The following is a 15,125-nucleotide window of genomic DNA, read 5'->3' on the forward strand; positions in this document are numbered from 1 at the left end:
GACCATCATAATTGGAGGAAAAGATCATGACTTCAAAATAAAAGAGAGACTGATTGACAGGGGGAGGGGATATGATGGAGAGTGGAGTTTTAGAGGGGAAAGTAGGTGGAGGGAGTAAATTACCATGGGATATTGTTTATAATCTTGGAAGTTGTTAATAAAAACATAAAATAACAGGGGCTGGAGAGATGACTTAGAAGTTAAGCACTTGCCTGTGAAGCCCAAGGACCCTGATTTGAGGCTCGATTCCCCAGGACACACGTAAGCCAGATGAACAAAGTGGCACATGCATCTGGAATTCATTTGCAGTGGCTGAAGGTCCTGGTGTGCCCATTCATTCTTTTTCTCTCTGCCTCTTTGTATGCATTAAATAATAATAAAACAAAAGTGCTTAATATATCTGCCACCTCATTAAATTCATTTTTGCTTTGTGATGGGACCACCATCTCTTCTGCATAATATAGTCAATAAAATACTGTTCACCACAGTCACATCCTACTCTGCTCATTCCTCTTATCTCATTCTAACTTAGTACACATGGACCAACCTTTCATAACCCTGCCCTCCTGACTTCTCGTTTTTTGGTTGTTTGTTTGTTTTTGGTTTTTCGAGGTCAGGTCTCTTTCCAGGCCAGGCTGACCTGGAATTCATAGGTAGTCTCAGGGTGGCCTTGAACTCACAGCAGTCCTCCTACCGCTGCCTCCCAAGCGCTGGGATTAAAGGTGTGTGCCAGGACGCCTGGCCCTCCTGACTTCTTAGCTAACCTCTGATCGCCAACATTTAATGCCTACCACCATGAGATGAACTTCTTTAGATTCCATATTCCATCTGTGTTAGGCTTACTTTATTTCAAAATGATATCTTTCCAAGGCAGGTATGTTTTCAGAATTGGCAGGAGTTAATTGTTCCTGGATGAATAGTATAACTTGTACTTATCTTCCTTTATCTCCAAGTCCTCGCCTCCACTATGAGTCCTGATTCAGGAAAGAACACCTGCTCTCCTTTCTTTCTGTCATATATTTTAGCTAGTGTCCTTCAACTATGTTAATTGTGTTCATTTGTTAATATGTTGTAAGTGTAAGTTTTATTTTTCATTCTCTGCATTCTTATGACTTTTGTACCTTCCGGGTGTGAGTTCCTTGCGCCCATAGTGTGTGGACAGGCAAGGAGGTCTGGAGTGACTGGGCCCCACCCTTATCAGGGCTCCTCCCACCTCCCTGGTCTGAGCTCCTTGCAGACAGTGTGTGGGCGGGCCTCTTCAACAAATGGTGCTGAGAAAGCTTGATAACTACATATAAAATGATGAAACTAGATCTCTGCCCTTCTTCCTATACAAAAGCAATTGAAATTAAAATAATTCTAGATATACACACAATCAAAGACTATCTGAAAAGTACTCTGAAATGTCAGGAAATAATTCTAAAATTTGACAAGTGGGATTAGCCTAAGGTCAAAGCTTTTCCACAGCAAATGTAACAATTTCATAGTGAAACAACAGCCTATATAAAACACCAAATATTTGTACAACACAGAATTAATATATGAGTAATGAAAGCAGAAGAGTAGAAAGGGGGCTAATGTGTAGAGAAAGGAAACTACTACAATGAAAAGGAGAGGCAAGGGGTAAAGGAAGGTAACAGTGAGGCAAATATGAGTAAAATGTAATGCTATGTACCTAATAAAATAGTATAATGAAATTCCGTTATCCTTCTGTGCAATTAAAATTAATGAAAAACAAGAGTTTGTAGAAAGGTAAATAGATAAACAATGTTTTATTATGGATAATGGTCACTAAAATTACCAAGTCCTAACCTCTATGGTCAGTATTTAAGGAAAAGAATATAGCTCTGAAAAAAAAATGTTTTAATGTAACTAAGAAGCATAGACTGTATTATCCAGGTGAGCTGTAAATGCAATCAAATTTCTCTTTATAGGAGGTACAGGGAGTTTTGGCACTGAAAGACGAACAGGCAGTGTAACTAGGACAGCACAGAGGGTGTGATGGTCACATGCCAAGGAATTCTGTCAGCTACAAGAAACAAAACAAGACAAAAATATGTTCTACTTTACTTACCTTCTGGAAAGATCATAGTCCTGCCAATCTATTAATCACTACTCCTAAAAATGATTTCATAGTTCTGGTCTCTAGAACTGTGAGAAAATACATTGGTGGTGTTCTAGGTCATCAATGTGTGGTAATTTGTTACAGCATTTCTAGAAAATTATTACACTCAAATCAATGAATAGTGGCCAGCTTTAATTCTCACATCTAAGGGTATATAAATATGTATTTTTCCCAAGCATGCTTTCTGTTTTTTCTTGCTGAACTTTGAATCATCTTCAATTTTTCTATTCAGAATGGCATGCCATTATATACCACAACTGGATAATATTTGAGCACAACTATATAATTTTCACTTCACGAAAGGGAACTTAAAGGCATAGCAACCAATTTAAATGCATATGGTCTCTTATCCCTGTAAAATATTCAAGGCTTCCCTTATGAAAACTTTTCAACCCACTAAACTTAGTGTTTTCAAAATGAGGCAGTTTTACCTATCTGAATATTTTATAGATGAATTATTATGTTTTCAGTTGCAAGTAAAAGAAAAATCAATTCAGAATTGCTTAACCAATATTGAAGTAATTATATCTAATAATAAATCATCAAGGGAAAGTTTCTCTTCATTATTTAGCTTTACCATGCTCCAAACATGGATAATTCTTTAGTTTTTCCTGTGTTTGTAATGTGGCTGACATTGAATCTAACATCACATGAAAGTAAGTGATTTCTTACAGAGGAAGATTTGTTTATTGTACAAGCAATCCCCCCAATAAAAAGCCCAGTGTGCTTTACTCATATTTTATTAGCAAAATGGTTCCCCTTAAATCATAAACTATTTTCTACTAATCAGGATTTATCAACAGCTAGATTAAAGCTTCTCTTCCTATGAGAGGAAATAATAGATAAAAAGTGAGGTTCTATTAAAATAAGTGAATCGTAAGTATTCTTACTTTTTCAAATAATGTGTTTTCTTAACAGTATTTTTCTTAGTTTGATGGAATGAGGTCACTTACAAATATCCTATGTTAAAGTACATAGCTTACATGCTATAGTCATTATGAATCAGAGCTCTGGCAAAATACCCCCAAGACAAACAACTTGCAATCTTCAAGCCAAAGCTGTATACTTACTTTAATGTCTAAGTTTTTATGTATTTCCCAAATCCCAGTAGTCAACATGAATTGTTTTAGCTCTGGCTTCCTTAGTTCTGTTTAAAATTTTAATGTAGCTACTGTTATGAATTGAATGTAAAATGTCCCTGAATAGCCTTATGTATTCTAAACATTTTCTTTGTGGTAGAATAAATACCCATTGTATATATTTATTATAGTTTGATTTTACATTCATCTGTTGTTGTACATATAAGCTGATTCTATTTTTCTTTCTATTGTGAATAGAAGTGTAATAAATATATATTTCCATGCAATTCTGTTACATGATATAAAGATCTTTGAGTATATGCACAGGGATGCATACCTTGATTATATGGCAGCTCTATTTTTAGGTTTCTTTTTGAGAAACTTTTTGTTAATATCCATAATGGCTGCACCAGTTCATACATCTATCAATACTGGATAGATGTTACTTGATCTCTACATCATTGCTAGTATTTGTTCCTTTGCTTCCTTGATGACTCTTACTATGTAGTTTCAACTTGCATTCCATGATGATTAAAGATGTTGAACATTTAAAGATATATGTGGGTCTTTTAGTTCAGTTCTTAAGATCATCTTTGCATGAGGGGCTTATGTCTGTGTTGTGGGTATGTGTGTTTGTGTATGCCTGTGTGATGATTATCATAATTGTCACCATGATTGGAACAGGAATCACAAAAGAAACACACACACACACACACACACACACACACACACACACACACACATATATATACATATATGAATTTCTAGGAATTATTAATTAAGATGAGAAAACTCACTCCCATAGTGAGCAGCACCATCTGGCAGTGACCCATATATAAAGGGCCCCTGGGAAAACAACCTCTAGGAATTCTCCAGGAATTTAACACTTTATTGGAACTACTAAGGTGTCCAAACTAAACTCATGCACTGAGCAGATAACACATTCTCATCCACTGTAGAATGCAGAGGGCTATTGTTGGACTACCCAGTCCATATTGCATAAACCAATATAATAAAACAGTTTGGAATGCTTTATTTATTCTACTAGTCCTGTTCCTGTAGAGAATTCTGAAAAAATATATCATGCATGTGTGTACATGTTCATGTGGGGGGTGGGGGTACATGTGTGTGTATATGCATATTTTCTTATGCATTTAGAGACATGGGAAGAATTCAGGTATTTTTTTTTTCTCAGAAACACTGCCTATCTTTAAAAAGTTTCTTAAGAGGTGTCTCACTGGGCCTGGGATAAGGCTTCCTGGATAGCAAGCTCCAATGTCCATTCTGTATCTACATGTCCAGTGCTGGAAATAAAACTGTGTGCCACCAGACTCATCAATTTTTTATGTGGGTCTGGAAATCAAACTCAGGTAACCATGCTTGCAACCAAGCACTTTACTGAATATCCTGTTTCCCTTAGAAACTTAGCATCTTTTAATAGATTATTTTGTCTTCTTTTTAGTTTTTTAAATTTCTGTATATATTCTAGATGTTAATCCTCTGTTAGATGTATAGCTTTCAAAGATTCTCTCCCTTCTGTAGGCCGACTGTTCACAACCTGAACCATTTCCTTTGTTGTAGAGAAGCTTATTGATTTCATGAGGTTGAATTCATTCATTTTTGACATCATTTCCTGAGTTAACAGTGTCCTACTCAAAAAGTCCTTACGTATCTCTATATCTTAAAGTGTTTTCCTTATTTTTTTCCTCTAGCAGATTCATTCCTTCAGGTCACATGCTAAGGTCTTGATCTATTTTGTGCTATGTATGTGCAGGATGGGAGATAAGGATCTAATTTCACTCTGCACCATGTAAATATGCAATTTTTCCAGCACTAGAAAACCATTTATTACACAGCCTTTCTTTTCTCCAATGAGCATTTTTGTCTCTGTTAAAAAAAAAAAAAAAAAAAAGTTGGGAGTTGGAGGGATAGCTTTGTGGTTAAGGCACTTGTCTGCAAAGCCAAAGGACCCAGGTTCTATTCATGTAAGGCAGATGCATAAGGTGAAGCATGTATCCGGGGTTCATTTGCAGTGGCTGGAGGCCCTGGCGTGTCCTCTCTCTCTCTCTCTCTCTCTCTCTCTCTGTCTGTCTGTCTCTGTCTCTCTCAAATAAATAAAACTCGGGCTGGAGAGATGGCTTAGCGGTTAAGCGCTTGCCTGTGAAGCCTAACGACCCGGTTTGAGGCTTGATTCCCCAGGACCCATGTTAGCCAGATGCACAAGGGGGCGCACGCATCTGGAGTCCGTTTGCAGAGGCTGGAGGTCCTGGCGCGCCCATTCTCTCTCTATTTGCCTCTTTCTTTCTCTGCCTGTCACTCTCAAAAAAAAAAAAATTTTAAAAAAACTAAATAAAACTTTAAAAAATTTAAAAAATCAGTTGGTTGTAGTTGTGTGGACATATGTCTACATCTTCTATTCTCTTTCATTAATTCACAGATCTGGTTTGTGGGAACACCATGCCATTTTTGTTACTATGCTTCTATGATACAGATTTAAATAGGGGATTCTGATGCCTCACACAGCATTTTTCTCCCTCAGGATTGCTTTGACTATCCATGTCTTATCCAAATGAACTTGAAAAAAAGTTTTTTTTTTCTGATTCTATGAAGAACAGCATTAAAATTCAATAGTAATCACATTAAATTTGTAAATTACTTTTGCTGATACCATTTTTTTGGTATTGTTCTTCCAATCCATGATTATGGAAGATCTTTCCTTCTACTAGTGCCTTTCCTCAATATCTGCCTTAAATGTTTTAAAATTTTCATTGTAGAAGGAAATTGATGAATCAAAGGTCTTAAACTTTTAAGAAAGAAGCATTTTCAGTAGGAAAAGAATAATGCACTTCACACTGATGATTATTATATCAAGGAGAAAGTGATACCAGTACTTTTGTTCACATTATTACCTATGAAAATGTTTATAAAGTTTTAAAAATACATGAGATCGGGGGGAGAGGGGATACAGGGACAATGGTAAGGATGGTACCAACATGTGTTGTTTACATACTGAGTATGTCCATAAAACTAATAAAAAATACATGAGATCACATTAATAACATGATTATAGACAAAATAAAATCATAAAATTTGTTGTTGAAATGATCAAGAAAATGTTGCCATGCAGAAAATATTTCACAGATCTCCATCCATATATGGACATGAATGAAGGACATATGAATAGTTCCCCAGAACAGAATTAATTCTTACTATTCCTATATTACAATGGAAGATTGTAGATTGATATTCAAGTCAATAACATGTAAATTGTTACATATATAACTGAGTCAAACATGATTTTCATAAGCTATTTTTTCATTGCAAGATGTTTAAACACATAAAAATACAAAAATGTTAATCATATATGATGCTTAATTATTAAATGAATGTCTTAATTTTGTCTCCAAATTAAAGAACTTCAGTCTTAATTATAGAGCAATGTTAGTTTTAAATGAATACACTCATCTATTGATCCAAAACAGCAGATAGGGATCTAATTTCATTTCTCTAAATGTAATAATACAGTTTTTCCATTACCATTTGTAGAAGAAGCTATCTTTATCCCAAAACATTGTTTTGATATATTTGTCAACAATCATGTGGCTAAGGTTGTACACATTTATGGGTCCAAGATTATACTCCATTGATACACATGTATGTTTTTGTATCTTTGCTGCTGTTTTAACAGTTAGCTACATCATATGACCTGATATTGTTTGGAACTCTCTGTCTTTGTTCATTTGCTCAGTATTTCATTGGCTATATGGCCCTTTTATGCTTTCACAAGAAAATTAGGATTGTACTTTTCCAACTTCTGTTATGAATATCTGTGGGATAATAGTATTAGTTGCATTTAATTTGTAGATCATTTTCAGTAGTATATTAAATTACTCATATTGATTTTACCAATTTGTGAATATGATAAAACTTTCTTTTATTATCTTCAATTTATTTCTTTAGTGTCTTGAAGTTTTCACTGTAGGAATTATTTTCCCCCATAGCTTTATTTTTAGGGATGATTTTTGAGACTCTAATGAATGAAATTAATAGCCCAGCTTCTTTCTCAGCATGTTCATCTACTGATGCATTGATAATCTACTGAGATTTTTATGTTGGTTTTATATCTGGCTATGTGGTGAAAGTGTTTGACAGGTATAAGATTTTTTTTTTCTGGTGGAGTTTTTAAAGTCTTTGAAGTATAGGATTATGTAACCAGCAAATTTTGATGTTGGGATTACTTTCCTATTTGTATCTCTGTGCATTTTGCTAAGAATTCAAGTCATATATTGACTAAAAATGTCTTATTCTCAAATTTAGAGAATATGCTTTCTGATTTTCCCAATTAAAGATAATGTTGCCTTACATTTTTAATCTTCAGTCTTTATTATGTAAGGGTATATTCTCTCTATTATTATTTATATATCATGAAGAGATAAATTTTGTCAAAGGCCTTTTCTACATCTACTCAGAAGATGCGATTACTTGCCCTTTAGTTTATTGATTGGTGTGCATATGTTGAATCATCCTTGCAACACTATATATATATATATATATATATATATATATATATATATATATATATATATATCAATCACAATCTTCATTGATCTGTTGAGTGACATTTCAGCCCCATAAATTTCCAGATGTGAGGGGCTGGTGATGAAACAAACATATGTTGGATATTTTCCTTAAGATTGCCCATCATGTTAGACAGGCCAAGATAATTGTCCTCCTTTTTTTTAACACTCTTTTTTAATGTATTTCATGGGTGAAAAGGAAAATCTTAACTCATTTATTTTTTGTTTAGCTATTTTATGTATGTGTATGTGTGTGTATGTATGCATGCAGATGTGCATTAGTATGTGAGTGCTCATGCAAGTAGAAATATGGAGGCCTTGTGTACCCCAGACATAATCTACTTTTTTAAATTGGCAATTTCTATACTTACAGACAATAAGCCATTATATTTCTGTCCCCTCCCATACTTTCCCTTTCTGAACTCTGCTCTCCATCATATCCCCTCCCTCTCTCAATTATCTCTCTTTTAATTAATTCATTATTTATTTATTTGATAGAGAAAGAGGCAAAAAGAGAGAAAGGGAGAGAATGGGTGCATCAAGGCCTCCCACCACTGCAAATGAACTCCAGAAGCATGTGTCTGGTTTATGTTGGTCCTGGGGAATTGAACCTGGGTTCTTAGGCTTAGCAGGCAAGGACCTTACACACTAAGCCATCTCTCCAGCCCTCTCTTTTTTCTCCTATTATGAAGGTCTTGTGTAGGTATTGCTAGGCACTGTGAGGTCATGGAGGTTGATGCCAATTTCTGTCTGTACAGTTGCATGTAGGGAGTGGTACCCTTCCTTTGGCTATTAAATTCTTTCTATCACCTCTTTCACAATGGACTCTGAGCCTTGGAGGGTGTGGTAGAGATGTTTCAGTATTTTTCCTTCATCTCAGCACGATGTTGCTTTTAGGCCATTCCAGTAGTCATCGATATCTGAAAAGAGAAGCTTTTCAAGTGAGAGAAGCATTAACAGTAAGTGTAGTACTTTCAGGGCAGTTTGGTGACAATAATATATACATTTATCCAGACAAGAGCAGAATTTATACCCCTAAAGCTCATGACCACCCTTGCCATAGGCTTTTGACTAGGTTTTCAGTACCAGGCATGTATTCTCTCCTATAAAGTGGGTCTTCAGTCCTATTACAGAGCAATTGGTTTCCCCCAGAGCAATCATACCACTATGGCATTCATTCAATCATTTGGCCTGTTTGACAGAACTTGAGGCTTCGTCCACTGATTTCACCACTGATGACTTCTGTCTCCCACAGAGTTGCAAACCTTGCAGCATTTCCAGCTTACATTTGGCTGGTCTGCAGGAAGAAGGTTTTCTGCTCAGTACCATCTTTATTTCTCAGTGACGTTGCCACTCAGGCATGTGAAGTATTCAGGAATGTGGCCTTACCAACTCTTTCTTGAGGGAAATGTAGGACCTTGGGAATAGCCTCTATTGTTTTGGAGGCAACAGGGAACTCCCTGGTCAACAACGCACTGGAAGTGCCATCCCTGGCACTGAAAATTTCCTAGTAGCAATTTACAGCTTCTGGGTGCGCCATTGTTCAAAAGAGTAGGTTTTAATATGCCTTATTCAAAATATATTGAATTTTGATTGACCTTCCCCCACTCTTGTTTTACACAATCTCTTCCCCTGACCTTGCTTAGGCCTTTCCCCTCCCTGTAATCTGTTCTTTTACTAACATCTATACAATACCATCCCCTAAACTCCTTCCCTTTCCTCCCTCCCTTATAGCCTTTTTCTAGCTTACTGGCCTCTGCTACTGATTTGTCGTTCCAGCTCACATACATGTTTATACATTTGTAGCTAGCATCCACATATGAGACAGAACATGTGATATATGGATTTCTGGACATGGGTTACCTCACTTAGTATAATCCTTTCCAGATTTATCAATTTCTCTGAAAATATTATGCATTGATTTTTCTTTACCACTAAATAGAACTCCATTTTTTAAATGTACCACATCTTTATTATCCATTCATCTGTGGATGGACATCTAGGCTGGTTCCATTTCCTATCTATTGTGAATAGAACAGCAATAAACATGGTTCTGCAAGTATCTCTAAAGTAGTGAGAAGAGTCATTAGGATATAAGCCTAGGATTGCTATAGCTAGATCACATGGTACATCTATTTTTGCTTTCTCAAGAACCTCCACAGTGATTTCCATAATGACTGTACCAGATTACATTTCCACCAACAGTGTAGAAGGGTTCCCCTTTTTCTGAATCCTTGCCAACATTTAATGTCATTTGTTTTCTTGATGGTAGCTATTCTGACAGGAGTGAGATGGAATCTCAAAGTAGTTTTAATTTGCATTTCACTGATAGCTAAGAACACAGAACACTTTTTTAGATGCTTATGTGTCATCTGTATTTCTCCCAATAAGCATTCGCTATGTAGTTCGACAACCCATTTTTTAGTTGGGTTGTTTGATTTCTTATTGTTCTGTTTTTTTTTTTTTAAGTTCTTTGTATAGTGTAGATATTAATCCTCTCTCAGATGTGCAGCTGGCAAAGATTTTCTCCCATTCTGTAGGTTGTCTCTTTGCTCTATTCACCCTGTCCTTTGCTGTACAAAAGCTTTGTAATTTCATGAGATTCCAGTGGTTTTATTTCCTGAGCAATTAGGGTTATATGCAGAAAGTTATTGCCTATGCCAATATATTGAAGGTTTTTCCCTACCTTTTCCTATAACAATTTCATTTTCATGTCTGCCAATATTTTGTTCAGAATTTTTGCATCTAAGTTCATGAGGGAGATTGGTCTGTAATTTTCTTTTTGTATTTTTCTGTCTATGTCTGGTTTTGGAATCAGGGTGCTGCTGGCTTCATAGAAGGAGTTTAGTAGTATTCTCTCTTTTCTATTTTATTGAAAAGTTTAAGAAGCAGTGCTGTTATTTCTTCCATGAAGGTCTGGTAAAATTCACCATTGAAGCCATTTTGGCCTGGACTTTTTTTAGTTAGGAGATTTTTTTATAAATGCTTGGATCTCTGTACTTGTTGGAGGTCTATTTAAATGGTTTATCTCATTTTGATTTAATTTTGGTAGGTCATATTAATCAAGTAAATCATCTATTTCTTTCAGATTTTCAAATTTGGAGAAATATTCTTAAAGTATGTCTTTCTGGTTTTCTGAATTTCTTTGGTATGTGTTATAATAGTGCATTTTTAATCTCAAATTTTATTAAATTTTGTCTCTTCTTTCCTTTTGTCAGATTTGCTAAGGGTTTATCAATTTTGTTTATCCTTTCAAAGAACCAACTCTTTGTGTTATTGATTCTTTGGATTTTTTTGGGGGGTTCTATTTCATTAACTTCTCCCCTATTCTTTATTATTTCTTCCCATCTCCTGATTTTTGGTATGCCTTGTTCTGCTTTTTCCAAGACCTTAAGGTGAAACATTAAATTGTTTATTTTGTGATCTCTCTAATTTCTTGATATAGGCACTTAGAGCAATAAATTCTCTCTTAGTACTGCCTTCATTGTGTCCCAAAGGTTTTGATATGTTGTATTCACATCATCATTTGATTCTATGAATTTATTGATTTCCTTTGTTATTTCTTCAATAACCCATTCATCATTCAATAGTGTACTGTTTAGTCTCCATGAATTTATGTATGCTCTGTAGTTTTTCTTGATATTGATTTTCAGTTTAATCCATTGTGGTCAGATAGAGTACAACAGATTACTTCAATTTTCCTGTATTTGTTGATATTTGTTTGTGCCCTAATAGAAGGTCTATTTAAGAGAATATTCCATGTGTTGCTGAAAAAAGGTATATTCTTCAGCATTTGGGTGGAGTGTTCTGTATATATCTGTTAAGTCCATTTGTTCCATATCATTTAATCCAGATATATCTCTATTTATTTTTTTGCTGGGATGACTTGTTACTTGATGAGAGTGGGGTATTAAAGTCACTCATTACAGTTGTGTTTCATGTTATTTGTGACTGTAAGTCTAATAATGTTTGGTTGATGAAATTGGGAGCCCCCATGTTAAGTGCATATATGCTTAGGATTATGATGTCCTCCTGTTGGAGTGGCCCTTTAATCAGTAGAAAATTACTTTCTTTATCTTTGCTCACTAATGTTGGTTTGAATTCTATCTTGTCAGATATTAGGATAGCAACCCCTGCTTGTTTCCTAGGCCCATTTAATTGAAATAGTATTTTCCATACTTTCACCCTAAGACAATGTCTATGTTTATTGAGAGAGGAGTTTCCTGGAGGCAACAAATGTCAGAATCCTGCCTTTTAATCCAGTCTGCAAGCCTATGTCTTTTGGTTGGGGCATTGAGGCTATTGATATTAAGAGTTATTATTGAAATTTATGTATTTATTCTTGCCATTCTTCGTATTTTGTAGTGTTGCCTGTTTTCCCTTTATTCACTTCTTTTTAACTGTAATTTGACTACTGTTTATTTTTTCCTATTTCCTCCTGTGTGTTTTGCTTTCTCTTCAGCATTAACAATTCCTTCAAGTATTTTCTGTTGAGCAAGTTTAGTTGTTTCTCCATCAATTTGGATAGATAGCTTTGCAGGATAAAGTAATCTTGATTGACAGGTGTTATCTTTCAGAATTTGAAATACATCATTCCAAGCCACTCTGGCTTTTAAAGTTTGTGTTGAGTAAACTGCTGTTATTCTGATGGGCTTTCCTTTGTAGGTGACTTGCTTTTTCTTTCTAAATTCTTTCAATATATTTTCCTTGGTTTTTGTGTTTAATAGTTTAATTATAACATGGCAAGGGTAGGTTATTTCCAGATTTTGTCTGATGTTCTAAAAACTTGTTGTATCTGCCTTGACATGTTTATATCTCCTCAAAGTACTGTGAGAAACAAAAACCACAGAGATGTAACAGTATGTGCTCAACCATGTTTATTACTGCTCAATTTATAATAGTTGGGAAATGGAACCAGCCTAGATGTCCCTCAACTGATGAGTGGATAAAGAAGATATGGCACATTTATACAATGGAGTTCTAGTCAGCGGTAAAGAAAAATGAAGTTATGAAATTTTCAGGAAAATGGATGGATCTGGAAAGGATTATACTAAGTGAGGTAACCCAGGCCCAGAAAGCCAAACATTACATGTTCTCCCTCATATGTGGATCCTAGCTACAGAAGATTGGGCTTCTGTGTGAGAAGGAAAAAACTCAGTAGCAGAGGCAAGTAATCTAAATAATAGATACAAAGGGAAGAGAATGGAAGGGAGGAGGGTATTTAATAAGTTGGTAGTGTACATATGTAAAGTAAAAGAATAGATTAACGGTGGTAAAAAGGCCCAAAGTGAGGTCAGGGGAGGAAATTGAGTAAAGGAAAGGTGGAGGGAGGGCTAATCAAAATCTAAAAGGATATAAATAAATCATATGGAATTCTCTGATTTTGCACAATAGAACATTCACGAGCCATAGATCATTGCCAGAAAATTTTCATTACCAGGGATGGGATACCATCCAGTGAGTTGTTGGCCAGGGAGGTCCCTGATGCCCGGAAAACTTTATAGGCCATTGCAGAGGCCCTTGGCTTCCCACCAGGAATAGATGGTAAGACCCTGCTGCTGAAGGCTCCACATACTTGGGCTGCAAGGCCACTGAGAAATCCTATTGGAACTGAGCTGATAATCTCCTGCATGTAGACCAGCTGACAGAAAGCTGGAAGAAGCCATTTTGCACGCTGTTCAATGGTAGAAAGAGATACCGCCAGTGAAGATACTCAACAGTGGACACTGCAAGCCTTATAATTGTCTTGCCAGGCCAAATGAGCCAACACTTGCAATAGTGACATGTTTATCATGGTGGAAACCAATTGCCCTCCAATTGGACTGGAAGCCCGCTCCAAGGGAGGGAATAAATCCCTGATACTGAAAACTTAAAACAAGGGTAGTCATGATCCCTAGGGGTGTAACGTCTGCTGCTGTCTGGCTAAATGTATATACTATGCTTATCAAACTGCCCAGTAAGCCCTTCTTGTAATATTCATTCCCTTATATTAATGCTACTCTCACTTTGGATAGAGAATCTTCTCTTTTCAGATGGCAGTGACCTTCAGACGACTCAGAAGGTATCATGGTGCTGGAAAGAAGTGACTAGAGTACCGAGTAACATCTCGATCACACCTTCCAAGGCTCAGGGTCTATTGCAGAAGAGGTGGCGGAAAGAATGTAAGAGCCAAAGGAAGGGTAGGACTCCTTACAACGTGCTCCCTCCAGACATAAAATGGCCTTGATATCCATGACCTCATAGTGCCTGACACTACCTACAGAAGACCATCATAAGAAAAGGGAAAGATCACAACATCAAAATAAAAGAGAGACTTATTGAAATGGGGAGGGGATATGATACAGAATGGAATTTCAAAGGGAAAAGTGGGGGAGGGGATATTACCATGGGATATTTTTTATAATCATGGAAAATGTTTTAAAAATTGAGAAAAATAAAATAAGATTAAAAAAAGTATAGCACAATGGGAATATGGTCAACACATAATGTTTACATGCAATAAAGTTCTCAATTTAAAAAAAAAGTGTAAGAGTGATAAAGGAGAATACAAGATGTCGTACTGTGGAATGCATCACATATACATGTTGCCCATTCATATGCACATACACATGCATACTTTATGTTTACACACACACACACACACACACACACACACACACACACACAACCACATCACACATGACATGCACATCCATGCAAAAAAAGTGAGCATGTGTATAAATAGTGAAGCCAAGGAATTAATTCAGGAAAATGCCATAAGTTATGAAGTAAATAAGTAAATGGAGTATGACAAGTAAATAACAGTTTTAGCATATGAAATGGAAAGTAATCCCTGCATTTCTTCAAACAAAAAGAAAAAAATGTGGGCATGGAATACCAATTGCTAAATAATGAATATTTATTTTTCGTATCTGTGACCATAGAAATACAGTGGTTTCATTAATCCTCAGATAATGTTGGGAAACTAGAAATCTTTCCACTTTTATGGTAGGGATATCGAGTTGCTTCCCTAACTCAGTTATGGTATGTACATTATGCAACTGAGTATATTGCTCCTGAGTGAATTAAAATAGAATATTAAAATGAGACATATATAAATAAGTATAGTTAATAATGTTATCACATTCAGAAATGTTTGTTCTCAGTCCCTGGTACAACTCACTGTTTATTGTACATTGTGTAAACATTACCTTTGTGCTGAAATCAAAAATATTCCATATGAGGAAAGCTTAGTGCTTTCTTTCCAACTGTGCTTTATTCATTTTTGTGTGGTCAGGATCATTGCCTGTTACTTATCCTCCCCCTCTCTGCTATGGAATACCCTCTTCAGTGTTCCATGTTTTC

The sequence above is a fragment of the Jaculus jaculus genome, chromosome X, assembly GCF_020740685.1.
Source record: "Jaculus jaculus isolate mJacJac1 chromosome X, mJacJac1.mat.Y.cur, whole genome shotgun sequence".
Lineage (NCBI taxonomy): Eukaryota > Metazoa > Chordata > Mammalia > Rodentia > Dipodidae > Jaculus > Jaculus jaculus.